A 17509-nucleotide genomic window follows, 5' to 3' on the forward strand; every position below is an offset into this window, starting at 1 on the left:
GTTCAGTCACCGCAGCAAGAGCAAGCCACTCTGCCTCCCTGTGATGAGATCCAGATGGAAATTTTCTGTGGATTGCCTATTCTGCTAACCATTATAGTTCCGAAAATGTTCCGAAAATGTTTTCCTCTTTCTCCTGAAGTCTCTTGCGCCTTAAGACAGTTTCATACTGTTTAAGGTTGACTTATTTTTGCAGTTCATTTCCTCTCGCTCTTCTGCAGTGTATAGGTTAAATCTACTACATTAAAAAGTTATTTCACTTTGCTGTTCTACTCTTCTACTATGCTCTCATTATGCCTGAATTACTAGGACCGCGTCGAACATTACCTGTATTCACTCACACCAAGAGAAGAACAGAGAGCTGCTTCTGTTCCTCTCCAGACTCTCCCCTGGATGTCTCATTTGCACCACCACAAACCAGATCAAAAGGACCTCTCTATATCCACAATCTTCAGTTGGGAGAAACTCATGCCAGGATCTTAGCATGCACTCAAACACTTACCCACGCAGGGACACACACAACAGTACTGTGGATCCAAACAGAGTCAAACAGAGCCTTCTGAGCTGTGACAAACAGACCCACCAGGGTCCAAGCAAGAGGGCTTTCAAGTTCGGCCAAGTGGTCTACCACTCATCCCATCCTTCAGCTCCCCTCTGGGTATGGGACACAGACCCAGGGTCAGCTTGCTATTCACAAAAACTCAAACCGAGGCACAATGCTCACTAGAGATTCTGTCCAAATAGAGGGGTGACAGCTTTCTTTCTTCTTGTGTCCGGACTTCACGGTTGGGATTTGGTGTTTTTGACTCACAGGTGCAGTGACACCAGTTTTGGAAAGACTAACTCAGGTTGTACAATTTTAACTCTGGCTAAATAGAAAAACCAGAATGACGCATGGGGAAAGGAGAGGCATTCTCTTACCTGCCAGTATGTACTGATATTTGCTTATTTGGGAGAAAAAGTGAGAATAAATACATTGATTATTGTTACCACTATCTCACTGTTTAAATGTTTAGTGTCATTTGCCAGCTGGTCAGATTTGCATGACTTTTCTTTGTAGTTTTACAATACCGATCTATAATTGTGTTCTACTTCTTGTAGAAATCAATTATATAATTGTTGTATTTTCTTTACATCTTATTTCTTATTGCTGCTCTGTATGTCTTCATTTGTCAAAATGGTGTTTTGCTTGTATGGCTGCTTGGACAGGATAGTGGATATTGTTGCAATATTAATGTTTTGTTGTTTCCTGTTGCTCTGCATGCTTGTAGTTTTTAGAAATTACTACTCTGTTTTCACAAAGTCTTGCTGGAGGATTGCATTTGAAAATGAGCCAGCTGGCTCATGATACTGTACATTGTCCTTAAATGAATTAAATTATAAATGAAAGGTTCTCTGTGTCTGTTTAAGTCTTAACACGTTTGGATAAATATTTCCGATTTATTTTCGTTGTGTCTGTATGTGTTTGTGAGCCAAGAGCATTGTGTGGCATGGTGGCCTCTGGGCAGAGTTTCATGTTTGCATAAAAGAAAGCTCATGCTGAGAAAATGCCAGCCGCTGATGAATTCCCTCCTAGTGCACCAAGGTCAAGCAGCTACTTTGAGAACAAACATCTCCCTCTCCTGCTGCCCACTTCTTAGAAAATGAAAATGAAAACTTGAAATTGAACACAACTTTATTGTTACAGACAACAAAGGGGGTCGTAAGATGGGTTGAAAAGGGGTCTTCATATCGGCAAAATCACAGACAGAAACCGACAGCTAAATTCACATCGAGCAAAGTAAACCAAACAGAGAAATGAAAATAAAACAAGACTCTGTCTTTTATTGGTTTTTCACAGCCAGACTCTGCTTATCTCCAGCTCTTTCCCACCTCGCCCTGCCTGTTACTGCCTACTAAAAGCTACAGCTGCAAACTTTGCTCAAACCACTTTACAGTGGTGACCTCAAATCTCAGCAGGCAGGGTACTTGAGTTGAGTTGAGTTGTTGCGTAAATTTGTGTATTTTTTTTTTGTCCGACTTCACTTATATTGAATAATTCACTGGTAGGCCTATATATAGGGTTAAGACCACTGGGTTCATTATTTTTAGCAAGCTCTGAGCTTTATGTAAGGCTCTTTATATAATCACAAGGTTTAATGGTACATTTCACTGTTAGACCTCACTTGTCGTGAGCAGATAGCAGGTCAGACGACTCTTTATCCGTCACTTTTGGCACACACATACACATACACCGGCGCTCTCATTGGTGCTATGTATTTGTCATGCAGTCTTTTGCATATATGATTTTGTGCCAAATTTGCATCCCTTAAACACGTCACACGATCTCCCCATTGCTGCCGTCTATTACAAGCTATACACACCACTGTAATATCGCACGTCTGCTTGTCCTGTGCTGATGAGAATGAGTCACCAGCCAGCGGGCACTGAGCATCCTGAATGGAGGCTGTGAAAGAGTTATTAGTAAACACATTTATCTTCCTGATGTGCCCTCTGTGAAAAAGGTCTTGAGTCTGCATGTACGGGCATCCAGCAGTTTCTTATCTGGAGCTAAATGGAAGTCGTGGTGACAACCACAATTAGTCAGGACAGCACAGGATGGGAGAGGGTCGGACACATGGTAATTACTTAGTCACCGCAGCGAGGCCAGTGATACTAAAACACAGGCTACAGACACACCATGGAGACAAACATACGTTTCATTAAGACAAAGACGAAATGCACAGTTTTAGATATGTCTTCACTGTGACGAAGTCAGGCGGAGTTTGTTTCAGCTATCAGAAGCCAATTATGTGTTTATTAATCCATAAGAATCTGCAACATATTTAATCTGTGCAGAGTTTACTGATCGACTTCAGAAATAAATCACCAATGACTTGCATTTAATTAAAACGGGGTCTGAATGCTTGACTTCCAGAGGAGCAGCGAAGGTCCCGCGCGCTGCGGTACCTTATACTGAGCTCCCTCATTTGTTTGCTGTTCAACGGCGGTGGGGGAAATATTGAAAGTTATCTCAAGAGTGAGTTATTATTGCAGCATGGGTCCAGGCAGGTCCGCAGAGCCAAAACAACAGTGTTGGCTAGAACTTTCTTTGAAAACAAACCTGAACTCTCCCCGGCACAGGACGTTTATTTATCCCACAGATGCAGGCTCTATTGCTCCGGGCTGCTTGACACAGCCATGCTCCATATTTCGTATATTCACCATGTATAAACAACACTGACTCTGAGAGTCCTACTCTTACTGAAGTGTCTGTGTGTGTGTGTGAGTGCGTGCCTGCCTGCTTGCCTGCCTGCGTGCGTGCGTGCATGCCTGCATACGTGCACGCCTGCATGGGTGCCTGCATGCGTGCGTGCTTGCCTGCATGCACTGTATGTGTGTGATAAATGTGTGAAAGAACAGCTCTGCCTAGAGCAGTCCTTGAGAAGCTGCTACTTTGTTCAATGATTGAACTGTCTTTTTTTTTTTTTTGTCTCCATATCCCCCTCTTCTTCACCCGATGTCTGTCCCGGTGTCACCATCTTCCCTCTACTTATCTTTTCTAGTTTTGAATTTGTTTTGTTGCCTTCCCTCGTCCATCTTTGTTTGAAACCCGCTACGGAGCTCAGATTGTAAATAAGTACTCCGTAACTCCTCAGACATATTGATCACACACACATCAGTCACAAGGCAGAAATAGATTGTAATTAATGGTGACTAAAGGACTGGATGCATTTGACAGAGTTTGTGAGTGTGTGTGTGTGTGTGTGTGTGTGTGTGTGTGTGTGTGTGTGTGTGTGTGTGTGTGTGTGTGTGTGTGTGTGTGTGTGTGTGTGTGTGTGTGTGTGTGTGTGTGTGTGTGTGTGTGTGTGTGTGTGTGTGTGTGCGAGTGTGCATGTGTGTGTGTGTTTGTGATTTGTGCACATTCCCCACTGGGCCCCATACGTTCTCTGGGATATTTACACCCGGAGTTGACTGATAACATAATTAAGGTGGTGTAGTGATCTGTGGCGGCTGTGTTCCCACCACACACCAAACGCAGGCCAGTAAATAAAGCCCTGGCCCAGGAGGCCATCCTGTGACACAACATATATTCAGCAGAGCCACACTCACCCACACATACATACACAGACACACAATGAAATAAATGAGGAACTCGACAGTCATGTCACAGAGCCCAAATGTAGCTGTTTGCTGGTGAAATGTTGTTTGGGTGAAAGTACATTGGTGCTACAATGTCCCAACACACAGATGATAAAGAGTGTTTATTCAGGCGTGTGCATCCTTTTTATAGCAGGAGGTGGTCTTTTAAAAAAATGTTTTAAAACAATTTTGTTTTTAGGACAAATAAGCCAGAGAAGTCTCTGTTTTTATGACAGATGATAAATTATTCCATCATGCACAATTCAGCCACATTACCATAAAAGCATTCCACTTTTCTTTGACTGAATATTATCATCCTCTCCATTAAAAGATTCACTCTGGCAAAATGGAAAGTATTGATAAACTATTAGAGTCAAATGAATAGAGTGACCTCATCATCACTTGGCTAGTTCAGACTGGTTAGTCAAGGGTGTAAGCAAACTTAACGAGAAAATATTTGTATTTAAACATGCCTGTCATTGTCAAAGCAGAACGATAGAAAATGTGGATATCTGTTATTCTGAAAATGAAAATGTTCCCATAATGCTTTGAAAGATATAAACAAGAAGTATACTGTTGCCATGAATTCAGTAAGCTAGCCCGAGGCTACGTGTGCCCTGTTTGTTTGTTTTTTTCAAACACACAGTCACAATTAATTAAATGTATGCCAATTTCTTTCTCAGCAGTTTTCTTTGCAACATACCCATGGTTGTACAGAAAACTACGACTGTAGCACCTTTTTAATGAAGAAAACCTAAAAATGTGGCAATTGTCAGTTCTGTGTAACTCTTTTCTGAGATTTTCAAACAGATTTATGGTCTTGTATTTATAAAAGATGTCAGTGATAATGATATCAGCAAGTGTAAGTCACAATAACTCAATGAATCTGTCTTGACAGATGTGCGACACCAAGAGGAAGTACAATTTTACAAATTAGGGTGTAAAAAGTACCTTCAAGGATATCATTTCAAATCAAAACTATTTCCTCTTTCCCATTTCATACCAACAACTCTCTTTTTTGGACATGTAACTGAAGATTCACAGCACTGACCAAAACTTAGGGCACTCTGGGACTTCTCACATTTGGCTATAATGTCTGAATTTAGATTATGGTTGATAATTACACTTGTGAAACTGACTCACAGTTTTAGTTCATAAAAACAACTAGTCACCAAAAACCTAAAAAAAAATTGACACTTTTGTAAATATAGTTTTAGATTGAAAGACTTGACTGCTATTATCTCTAAATTGATCAATTTAAATTAATACAAATATGTCATCAAGGACTCTGAAATGAGGGCAAAATATTCCTTTATCTGAGTTGTGCAGAATGTAAGAACTTGTATCAGTATCACTTGGATTTGTGCAGCACTGAGGAGATGGTGTTGATGAGTGTTGGATTCGTTATGCTTCTTTTTTCTGTCTTTGCTGTTTATTATGTATCATACGAGAATGTGTCGTGTTGATGTTTTTCTGTGCCGTTTCCTTTGAGTCAATAGATCTCTACTTGTTACAGGCTGATGGTTCCCTTCATTGGAGTAGCAATGTCACAGGCCACTGCAACTAATACCCTTTTCAGACTGTGTGTGTGTGTGTGTGTGTGTGTGTGTGTGTGTGTGTGTGTGTGTGTGTGTGTGTGTGTGTGTGTGTGTGTGTGTGTGTGTGTGTGTGTGTGTGTGTGTGTGTGTGTGTGTGTGTTAAAATGTACGAATAAGTGAAGATATCTAAACTCGGTGAAGTGACGTAGTTTTTATTCATTCAAATTAAATGAGGTCTTGAACTATGACAGAAAATCGTCACACACTGGAGACACTGAGCATGTCTGCTTCACATCCAAATCTCAACAGATCAAAACACCATTTTATCTTTCTAATTATATAGTTTATCTTCTAATGAAGCATATCGTCCCTCCAGGACATCCTCCTTATGTAAATGTAAAACTGCCAGCCTCTTTTTGGGGCTCCGACCATAACTCCACATCTATATCTTCAAAGAGAAAGACCCTTTATCACATGATCACGACCGACCGGCCAACTGCTTTCAGACTTGTGAGGGGATTAAAAGCACTTTCAAACTAAACACAAAACCTCCACATCTCAGCGACACAGACAAGTACGATGGAAGCGTGGGCAGAGCGCTGCGAACTCTGGGCTGGGAAAGCAAAAGGGGAACTAGGCCATGGAGGCCAGAGGGGGCTGCACGGTCCGTTATCCTTTGTTACTCAAAGAGATGATTTTGCTTATGTGGTCATTGACAGGTCCCGAATGCATTTGTCAGCCACCACAAAAGTGTGGATACATAATGCCACATAGTACTTTTAGTGAGTTGCTTGTACTCACGGAAAGATGAGATCTGGCTGACGTAAGCCTTCAAAGCCGAAGATATTCTGACTAACATCCACAGAAAGGTGGATTCATCTGAAAACACCAGTTTACATGTAAAATCAACACACAAGGATTTTTAGGTGTTTTTCATAAAGGCCTCCTTCTAATCTAGAAGGCCATGCTGACAGAAAAACAGCTACATCTCTTCATCTTTCTTCTCTTTCTCATGAAAAACAACAAATTTGTATGTTATCCCCTGGTTCTGTTGTCTGCTGCTCTCTCTGAACACTTACATTTTGTTTCACTATCGTTGAACACAAAGTAGTTGTTCTCCTTGACATTTTTCCCTGGCACATGGTTGTCACTTGTTAATTAGTTAATTAATACCTGCTGCATTGAGGCGTTGATTAATGGCCCCAGAAAGATTTAGAGGCGACAGGAAGGTTTGCTCCGGCTATTACGACCACACAGCACCTGTGTTTGAGCCAACATAAATCAGTGTTTCTGTTCTGTTTCAGCCATTCACTCCGAAAATGCAACACAGATGCTCACAGTTTTTACTTCAAACAGGATTTTTCAAAAGTTCAGTTTTGGGTGTAAAATGTTGGCTTTGTGTGGATGGATGCCAAAGAAAAGAGAAAAAATATGTTTTTAAAAAAAAATTTAGTCAGCTTAGTTTGGACATGGTCCGAGATGCACACCATCTCCATGTTTCCCCATTCTGCTCATGTCCATGGGTAATATAAGCCAGAGGTCCTTTTCAGGCCACAGACTAGTGAGCGAAAAAAGCTTCTTGCTTTGCTTTAATGGCCAATTGTTGAAGAACATTCTGACAGAAAACTTAAGCAGCCATTGCTTGTCAGAAGAGCTGGACCCCCCCCCTCCCGCCTCCCCAGCACTTTTTCCAGCCAGGAATTGCAGGGGACGATTGTGTCCGACAAATTTTGTAGCTTAATGAAACTGGCAAGCTGACATTCACACCCACTTTACATCGTTATTGGTCAGCTATGCAGAGGTGAGACAGGAGCTGTTTGAAAAAGCTTTTTGAACTTCTCTGTCAGCTCTCTTTTATCTTTACTAACACAACTCTTTCTGTCACCATGAGGTGGCTGTGGCTCAGGTGGTGCAGCTGGTTGTCCTCTAATAGCAGAGTTGGGGATTCAATGCAGGGCTCCTCCTGTCCATCTTCTGAAGTGTCCTTGGGCAAGACACTGAACCCTGAGTTACTCCCAAATTGAATGGGTGAGTGAGATTGAAATCGCAATGCACTTGGTGAATGACTTGGTTGAACACTAAAAATGTAATGCCTCTGTAAAAATGTGCACTGTTGTTTAATGATATGCATCCTTTCTGTGACAGCTGGGTTTTTACGATTAACTATTAACACGTTCGACTGCGTGTCATGTTTGAGAGTAACCTAACCATCAAAATATAATTTCAAGGTGAATCAATCCACCAACATAAAAATACTCTAACAGGTAAGGAGCAAAGTGTCATGTATTCCCATAAGGACATTTTAAACCATATAATTTACAGTATGAAGCTACATCCCCCTCCATAATATCCACCATCATATCAGTGAACATCAAGGGAAATCATGTAAGTTTATCCACAAAAGAAATCTCACAAATTAATCTCACTGGGATAATGGCGTGAATTTCAGACAATATCTCCACAGAGACATTGATAGTGTTGCACTGGGTTGAACACATGAAGTGTCACAAGTAGTTGACTTAAAAACTCTCACCTCTGCACAACCTGGCCAGCCAGTCATGGAGAGAAGTAGGTGTGAATGCCTGATTGTCATTTTGGAAAGTTTCAGCAAATGATCGACACAGGCGATCCCTATCATATCGAAAAGTGACAGAGGAGGCGGTTTCAAATGCCATCCAATTATCCAACATGCAGTTAGAACAGACCATGAACTCTACAAAATCAGCAGTATCAGGATATGACATCAACAATAAAGAGATATTAGTCTGGTTACTTACCCCCAAAAGATGCACGCAGATGGCCTGCAAAGAAACAAGAAAAGCACAACTTAACTTAACTAGTTTCACCCCTTTAAATTGTTAGAAAATTGTCATAACTTTGATTACAGTCAACCAGTTTTAATCCCAGGATGTCGAAAATTTCTCACAAACAATAGATACACACAAGGTGGCTTTGGTTTAGGCACCAGAACCACAAGGTTCGGGTCAGGAAAAGATTATGGTTTGGGTTAAAATAAGTAATTTTAAGGAAGTAACCAAAAAAAGTTACGTAAAATAAATAAAATTTGAAAATATTTTGATTTAAATACCTTAGATCATTAACCTACTTAAGTTACTTAGAAGAATTCCACCTTGATTTTTTGCTTTCTCACAGACTCTAACAATGGTTTCCTGTCTGAAAGACCGGTGTTTAATCCATCCAACCACCCTGACCTCCAACTCTTTCTACTCTGTCATGTGACCTCCTTCTTCGACCCGGGTGCTCACAGTCCAGATGCCAATGGGCATCTTGTACCTATCTCTCTGATGCCAAGAGCTTTTACATAACGGCGGTATTTGATGCCCTGGGAATGAGAACGAGCTGTTATAGCTGTTGGTTTATGAAATGGGGTCTTTATGAGATCTCCCTTTTTTTTTTTCCTTTTTTTTTTATAAAAATGAGCATCTTTATCTAACGTGGGATACTTCACGAGAATTTCAAATTTAAATCCTACTGTGGTTAAATCAGTTTCACTTAAAACAGAAATTACAGCGTTAGATACACAAGTTTAATTTGTAATCTTGTTATTGCTTCAAATCTCCCAAATGAAGCCACGACAATACGATGTGTCCGCCGCATTGTTGCCTATCAGAAGTCAAACGTTAGCTTTCTAAAGATAGACAATGGGCCTGCCAATTGAAAGCAGTTCTTCTACGGTTTTGAAGGAGGTCCTGTGTGAGCACATCGAGTTTTGTGAGACCTGTCTAGAGCTCAATTCACAGATTCTGAGAGTCTTTCATCTGCCTGGGCCTATCACTCTTAGCTGGGAAACAGGAGCTAAGGGACCACTCGCTGTACCCCAGCCTGGCTCCCCTCCCCTCAAACCCTTCCTACTCCTGCCTGACGTACTGGCCCTCTCAAAGGAGTCTTTCAGTATTGTGTTGGGGCCCAGTTCCAGGTCAATGGGAGCCCAGAGATTTAGAGTTGCAGTCTGAGTGGAAACAAATGGTTTGTTTGGTGAGCGGTCTGAAGTAGCTTCAGAACTTCCATCAGACTGGAGGTATTGCTGACTTAAGTGTTTAGTATTTCTGCAGCAGAACTAATATGACAGTGATGACAGAGGCGTCGGTTTGTGCTTTAAATCCTATCATTTGGTCGCAGGCAGGGATTTGGTGGAGACCCTCAATCAAAAGTTCATATAATCTTTTATTTTGTATTGATATTGCAAAACTTATTCAACACGTCTCAACAAAATGCCACAGAATGTCCAAGATAAATTAAAGCTGGTGACACTTGCTGTGGCATTTTCAGAAACACAATTATACTGACCTGCAAGGGGCTGACATTTAAAAGCAACACATTTGCACCCATCACTGAAATTACTACAGCAAATCCACTTTAATAGACATATGAATATATCTAGCATCAAGAAAAGAAACCAATTTAATTGCCACAGGTATAGCAACAGTAAGGCTGAATCGGTTTGTGTCCATCAGCCTGCTCTCGTGTTGATCTGTGCCATCGGAGGAAAGCCTCCGCAAGGTCGCATCCTTGTGCAGGGTGCGTTTTGTCTTGCTCCCCATCTACCCTGAGTGGCAGCTCCGCTTCATTTGGGAGACATCACCCCTGTGCTCTATCTCTAGCTGTCTCTGTTCAGGCCTTTGTGTGGGTCCCGGCCACTGATTGGGCCGTATAATGTGACTGATGTCCTCTGGGCAATCTGCTGTTGGGACAAGGACGTGCTCAGGTGATCCAGAGGCTGATTGGCGCCCGGCTAATGGAGAGGACACCGTGACCTCTGAGGCTGTCAGGTGCCAAACCAGCCTGTTAATTATGCATCCGGACACTTGGCTGCTGGAACCAGCTTGCCACCGCCTGTGTGGCGTCTAGACATGCAAAACCCTAAAAATTAACCCGCGTCACAAGCTCACTATAGCTACTGGGTATGTGTGCGTTTGCGCAGGCATTTGTGGGAATTTTGAACCATCTGGTCTCAGGCTCAGCTGTCTCTCTGCGCTTTGTGTGAACATCAGTGCAGGGGATACTTCACCACTGTTCATAGGTGTGTGAAATGCCCATATTTCCCCAAGTTAAGATTTCATGGTTGAGCAATGTGGGCCAGAGACCAAAATATTTTTCTCTCCGGCACTTCCCTCTTTCTTTCTTGCTTCTTTGCTTTTCTTCTTTGTTCAATCACTGTTTCTCCTTGTGTTCTATTAAATTTTGCATACATTTTGAGTATATCTCTATTGACCTGTATTGCAATGCCTTTCACTCTGTAACTCTTGAATGCAGGAGTAAGCAAATATTGATGTTTTGCTGCTTTATCTGCTCTCCTCCCCCTCCTCCTCATCACTCACCTTCTCCTCATAATCCTACCTCATCTCTCTTTAATTGGCCTTCTCTGTGCTTTATCTACCCCTCCCCCCTTTGTCTCTGTCCTACATCTACATACTGTGTTTTAGCTTCAGATGGACTGGTTGATAGGCAAATTTCTTGCTACTTTATCGCCTACTATAATCGGACAGTTGTAAAGGAGCCGTGTCCTCCTGTATTGCATGTAGTACAGTATGTGTGGCCTACTTGGTTACTGCACTGTTTGAGGTGCTGCCTGCCAGCACGATTCCTTTTAGACAGACAAAAGCAGTGTTTTGGATGAGCCATATTTATTGTTCATGCTGACATTGCTTTTATGACAGACTGACTAATGAGTACACTGTTGTGTTTGTGTGTGTTTACTGTGGCATGAGCACAATCAAAAACAACAGCAACTGACAGCCTTATAAAATCTTAGCAAAGTTATTTGGTGATTTAGAATGAGTGGGCAACTGCAGGGCTGTAACTGCATCGTAACTCCTCTAGTGAAACCTTTTCTGTAGGGGTTCTCAACTTTACTGCAAAAACACAACATCATGTGTTGATGATGATGTGGTGTAATATCTACAATAAAACAATAGAAATAAAATCAACTTCTGCCTAAAAACTGTTATTGAATAACAGACCAAACCCAGTTAGTCAAGGATAAACATTCAAGTCTACCTGTCTATGTTGCACTTGAATCCACAATGTAGATATGTATGCTCTGTAAATAGTATTTAACTCTTCACCAGTATTGCAAGCAAGTAGTAGCAGAGGTTGTAGCACAGAACTAGACTTTTTGTAGATAATGTTTTTTCTTGGGGGTTATACTGGTGGGGAGATAAGGGGTATGTTGTAATGTCTGAAGTCATCTGAAGGGCCATTACGTACCTCACTCCCAGACAGGATGATGTCATCGACAAGGAGGGTTAATAGGCATCAGACATGAACAGAGACATGTCTCAGTGTCCTTCTACTTTTTTAATATTCAGTAGATAAACTGCATGCCATTGCAGTTTTATATCACGCACTTAATCTGCTGAGTTATTATTAAAGTAAGCAATGTATTAACTGGGCTGCGGGAACAACAAGTGAATGACTAAAGGCGTTTTCACACATGAAAGTGCAAGCCAAAGTTCATGTCACATTTTATTATTCAAACTGGTTATCTTGGTTTCAAATGGCAATTTTCCAAGCACACCAAAGAACTCTACCTGACATGCATACGCCCTAAACCATTCTACCTATGTACCCTTTGTACCCTTTCTCTTCCAGGTTCTTTTTCTTATTATATTGTTTAATGGGTGACAATAACCTATCTCAACTTCCTGCAATTGGTGAGAATGTCTGAACCATCCAAAAAGTTGAATCTTGGTAGCTCCTTGTATGTTGTACGTTCCTCTACATAATCTCCCCACCCTAGTTTCTAATATTAACTCAAAGTCAGAGCTCTCAGGCAGCAGTAGGAGTAGAAGATCCTCTAGACAGCGATATACTAATAAAGTTTCACCTGCTCAAAAGTAATTCCCATAAAAAGAGTCAAAAACAGCATCTTATGCATAGTATTTGTGTACAGCTGCTGTTGCTTCGAATTGTTTGCAAAGACTCACTGCACTGAGTGTGTGCAAAGATTAGAAGGTAACTGCAGCCCAAGGAAAGCAGAAATAGCAATGTCAAAAATTCACAGAGCTAAAACAACAATGATGGCTGAGGTGAAGGAGCAGCAAATGCCTCTGAGGGATTTGGAAGCGGTTTAATCATTAAAAAGGTGCACATATGTTTTAACAAGCTTAGGCAAGTGAAAAGACGTATCAGAGAGAGGCGAGTGAAACTGTTTCAGCCGGGGCATCGAAGTTCACGCGGCAAAGTTTGACAAAGTCTGTTTTCTCAGTAAAAGTGTTGGTTGTCTGTACAATCTTGGTGAGCTTTGATTTTAAAATGTATATGCTGTGGTCGATAGGCTTTGAAGGTACACATCGTGCGTTCTCACAATTTCCACTGGATCCCTGAAGGTTGGATAAATCAATCCCTCTCTTTGTGCCACCACTCTTCACACACTGTCCCTTCTCACTGTTTGTACTTCTTACTCTTTCATTGGCAGCTGTGAGCAGCTGTATGTTAGTAATAAGCGAGCTGGCATTTAGAGTTGCAACAATTTGTCAATTAATCAAAAGAAAATAATCACCAGCTATATGGACAATCAACTAATTGTTTTAAATCATTTCTTCAATGAAAATTGCCAAAATTCTTCTTTATATTTTTAAGCATGAATGTCTTTTAATTACCTTGATCTTCCACAATAATGACCAAAAAATCTTTTGGTTGTTAACTGTTGGGACAAATTAAGACACTGTAGGCTGCGCCTTCGGCTTTGGGAAACACTGGTTGACATTTTATGACATTTCAAAGACCCAACAGCTCGTCTGTTAATTCAGAAAGTAATTGACAAACGAAAATCATTGTTCTTTACATCCCTAATGGCATTAGAGAACGACACTTCAAAGTTGAGGATTGACTTATTTGGTGATACAAGAGAAGTGCAGTGATAAATGTTAAATTGGGTGAGAGAAAGTAAGAGAGCAAGAGACTGCCCTTCTTGCTGCTTCACACACCTTAATTAATTGGCAATTTCCTTGCAGCAATATCAAAGGGTATTATTACTGAAAACGTAAAAAAATTGTTAACACTGGCAGCTCTATACACCTTTGGGTTATATTTACTTGCGAAATACATTTAAATTGATCACTGTTTCCAAAAAATCGAATTCTAAAGATAAAGCTGCATTTTTTTTTTCACAACAACCTGAATCATATTGCAGAAGATTAAACATACATTGAACTCTAGGTTCAAGAGTTTACTCCTCTCTCACAGTTGCTCCAGTTTAATTAATTGAAACACAACAATTAACTCGTTTTTAAGTCTTCTTGTGTCCATTTGTTATTGGCGTAGAGTTATTGCCTTATCCTGAAATAGAGCTCTCTGTCCATTTGGAAAAACAAAAAATAGAGATAAGCAAACTCCCACTTAACGTGAAAAGCTAAGACTTATGTTGTGGGAATGGCGGATGCATTTCGTGACTGCATTTAAAAAAGACAAAGCACTAAGTTCAAATTGAGCCAGCAATATCTGCATTACTGCTACTGTATGTCAACTTCCCTCTTGGTTTGCTGGTTCATAGTATTTCACACAGATGGATATAAATGTGTGTAAAATTTAAGGCTGCCTGTGCCTGAATGACACTGATAAATATGAGATGTTTGCATGATTTAGTGTAGATCAGTTCACGCAAGCAGCTATTTCATCACGTTACATTTTAAGATATCCGTCCCAGACTTGGTTATCTGACTGTGGCCTTTGTGCTGCTGTTATTTAGATACTTTAGTTTGTCATGGGATATCATGGGAAAGTCATTCCATTTAACAGCAGCTTAAAATCTTCAAGGATACTTAGCATTAAGCAGTGACATAGGTTAGGCTGAAACCCCCATGACAGGAAGCGTTTGAGTTCAACCTGACACTTCTAGTGCACTTTCTATTGTGCTTTCCCATCTGTGTCTCCCTCTAAGTGCTCCCACTGTCTCAATATTGACAGATTACTAAAAGGAATGATCCACCCAGCCTCTTAAAATTTCAAATGAGGTTGGATTAATGACATCATTGGAAGATTAGACCCCGGATGGCCAGACAGTTTCATGGACATTTAAGGAATCACAAAGGGAAAATGTATTTAAAATGTCCAACTGAGACATATATTATTTTATTCACTGGCATCTCATTACTAAAACCTACATATAGTGTCATCCATCCATTAGTTTAATATAATTATTCATTTCTCTTCTTCAGGGTCATCTTTAGATGCCTCTAAATCTTGGGTGCATCAGGTGAAATGGAGGTGAATAAAATTTCTTCTGGAACGCTCACAGCATTAAAAGTAGTATTTAAAAATTCAAGAGCAACGTCTCTTTCCAGAAACAGTGGCCTAGTTATTTCTGGTTGATCCACAGAACACACTGTAAGCAGTTTTCATGGGGACTGTTTCATCATACAAAGTCGTGTTTAATTCAGAATGTTAGGATCACACTACAAATCGTGAATATATAATCTGTCTTTGTGTACATTTTTTTTAATACATTTTTAATTAGATTAAAAAGAAGGAATAATTTATGATTTTTTGGGGGAAGTAGTAATGCAACTTGCTGCTTTGCTCATACAATTAAGCAATCTGTCTCTATTAATACACAATGATCATATGTCACTTTTAAGTTGTTATACAACAAAATATTGTTTTGCTGTTTTTTATTTGCAAACGATAATGAGGAGTTCTATAATTTCTTTGCAGTATGTTTAATTAGGACCACTAACGACTGCAGTCAGCCCTGGCTTGATGTAAATGTGCAACATAGACTACTGTATGTGGTTATTACGTCGTTTAGTTGCAGCTATGGAGCCTCAAGCGTACAATAGTCTTTGACCATGTTTGCTGTGTATGATCTTGTTTGTTTTTGCCTTTTGTAATGAAAGAACATTTTCAGTAAACGGTTAAACAAAGGACATGAACTGAGTTTTATTGACGCACATGTCAAGTACAAGCTTGGAACCCATAGTGGGCAATTTCAAGAAATAGACGGAGCCACACTAGCATAAGTATTACAGCACTATTTCACTTATTAGTCTCTGTCTAAATAGGGTAGATAATAACAGCAATTAGTTAGCCTATGAAGTATTTCAGTTATTCCCCATAGCACACATACGGTAGTTATTTTTACGAGGTCCTAAAATTGTACTTCAGCATATGGCGGTGATGACGTGTTGGAACTACAGTATGTATTGTGTAACCATACATTATGAATAGCCGTAGCACCCCATCACTAAAGTCATTTCAAAGTGCACTCCGGATGAAACGCGGCTCCCGTGTGCGAAAGCGTTTCCTCTGATGCTGAGAGCCAACGTCACTGCTAGAGACAGAAATAACACACATAATCTGATTCAAATATTTATCCTCAAGGGGCACACAGGAGGAAGTGCTGCACTGCTCTCTGGCTCCACTGGAGTCCCGACAGTAGCACTTCTCCATCCCTCTCTATCCCCACAACAAGTCAACAAGCAAATCATGTCTTCTGCTTTTCAGATCCACCAAATGTATTTGAAGCTTCTGGGGTTTTCCTGCCACAGTTTAAATTAATTTCAATCTTATCTACAAAGTAGGAGTTTAGATTAATGAAATGATAACTATAGCTGTCAAGTCAATGAGAAATACAAGAGAAATAAGAAGAAAATTAACAAGGTTGCATTCAAGGACAAGCCAGCACCAGGGATGTGTTGCACATATTTGCCAGGTGTGTTTCTCTCTCTTCTGCTTCTCTGTTTCTCTCTCTCTCTCTCTCTCTTGCGCGCGCGCACACACACACACACACACACACACACACACACACACACACACACACACACACACACACACACACACACACACACACACACACACACACACACACACACACACACACACACACACACACACACACACACACACACACACACACACTGCACATATTCTACAAAACCAGGCCAATCTCCTCCTGTCTGTGGAGATTGAGCTGCTCATCAGAGCCTGTTAATTACATCATTCTCCAAAGGGATGACAAGTTAAGCCACTCTCTTTTCCTGGTTAGGTCTGAGGCATGGAGGCAGGCCTAAAAGCTAATCTCAATAATCCATTGGGTGGAGGGACAGGACTCTGCTGCCATCAGTCATCAATGGTTCCAGTTATTAGTTGGTGGAAAATATCTGCTACTACAGGAATATATTTCTGTCCCCACATGGCACTTCACCTCTGAGGTCTTTCAACATCTCCCCCAACCTTAGTTATCATCTCCCACCCTCCCCTATGCCCTGCTCTATTACAGCATGAACAAGGACATAATTGCAATTTAATACAGTTACAGAAACAGAGCAGATATGAGTCTTGCGGTACATCCCCTGATGAGTACAACACCACCTACATGGTGGCACTGACCTCTGTATGACTGAACTACAACATTTTCATAGGGATTTTTGGAATATGCTTTGTCAATGGTTGCGCTGCTGAAGGTATACAATAGGTATTACATCTAAACTTGCCTTCTTCAGTACCCAGCAGTGCCCCGCCTCATCCATGTTATCATCAAAACATGCTAATGTTGGTGTCTGTTTACTCACTACATTTTTTTTTTATCATGATATGATGATGATTGAAAAAAGGTCAAGCGATGCATCTGCTTACCCTAACCTTTCCCCAAGTGCTTTTAATTAGTCCCATAGTCACTCAGCATATGGCTTAGTTTGTGCTTGTGTGTGTGTGTGTGTGTGTGTGTGTGTGTGTGTGTGTGTGTGTGTGTGTGTGTGTGTGTGTGTGTGTGTGTGTGTGTGTGTGTGTGTAGAAATCTGTGCTTGTACTGAAAGGAAGAACCGATCTGAAATGTAAGAACAGTTAGGCATTGATTCTGTGTCTCGAACTCTACTGGAGGGATGAGATATTCC

General features: G+C 40.8%; 1 protein-coding gene across 1 annotated transcript in view; it reads right to left on the reverse strand.

Annotated features, from left to right (window-relative positions):
• sema6d (semaphorin 6D) overlaps positions 1-17509 on the reverse strand; it is a 66680-nt gene that overhangs the window by 38028 nt on the left and 11143 nt on the right. Inside the window, exon 2 of the mRNA XM_069705720.1 lies at positions 8435-8458. The gene's annotated coding sequence lies outside the window, so the exon portion shown is untranslated. The remainder of the gene's footprint in view (positions 1-8434; positions 8459-17509) is intronic.

This window comes from Brachyistius frenatus, unplaced genomic scaffold (assembly GCF_029030835.1).
Source record: "Brachyistius frenatus isolate BFR_SWC_R1_liver_20210118 unplaced genomic scaffold, ASM2903083v1 Contig_58, whole genome shotgun sequence".
Taxonomy (NCBI): Eukaryota; Metazoa; Chordata; class Actinopteri; family Embiotocidae; genus Brachyistius; species Brachyistius frenatus.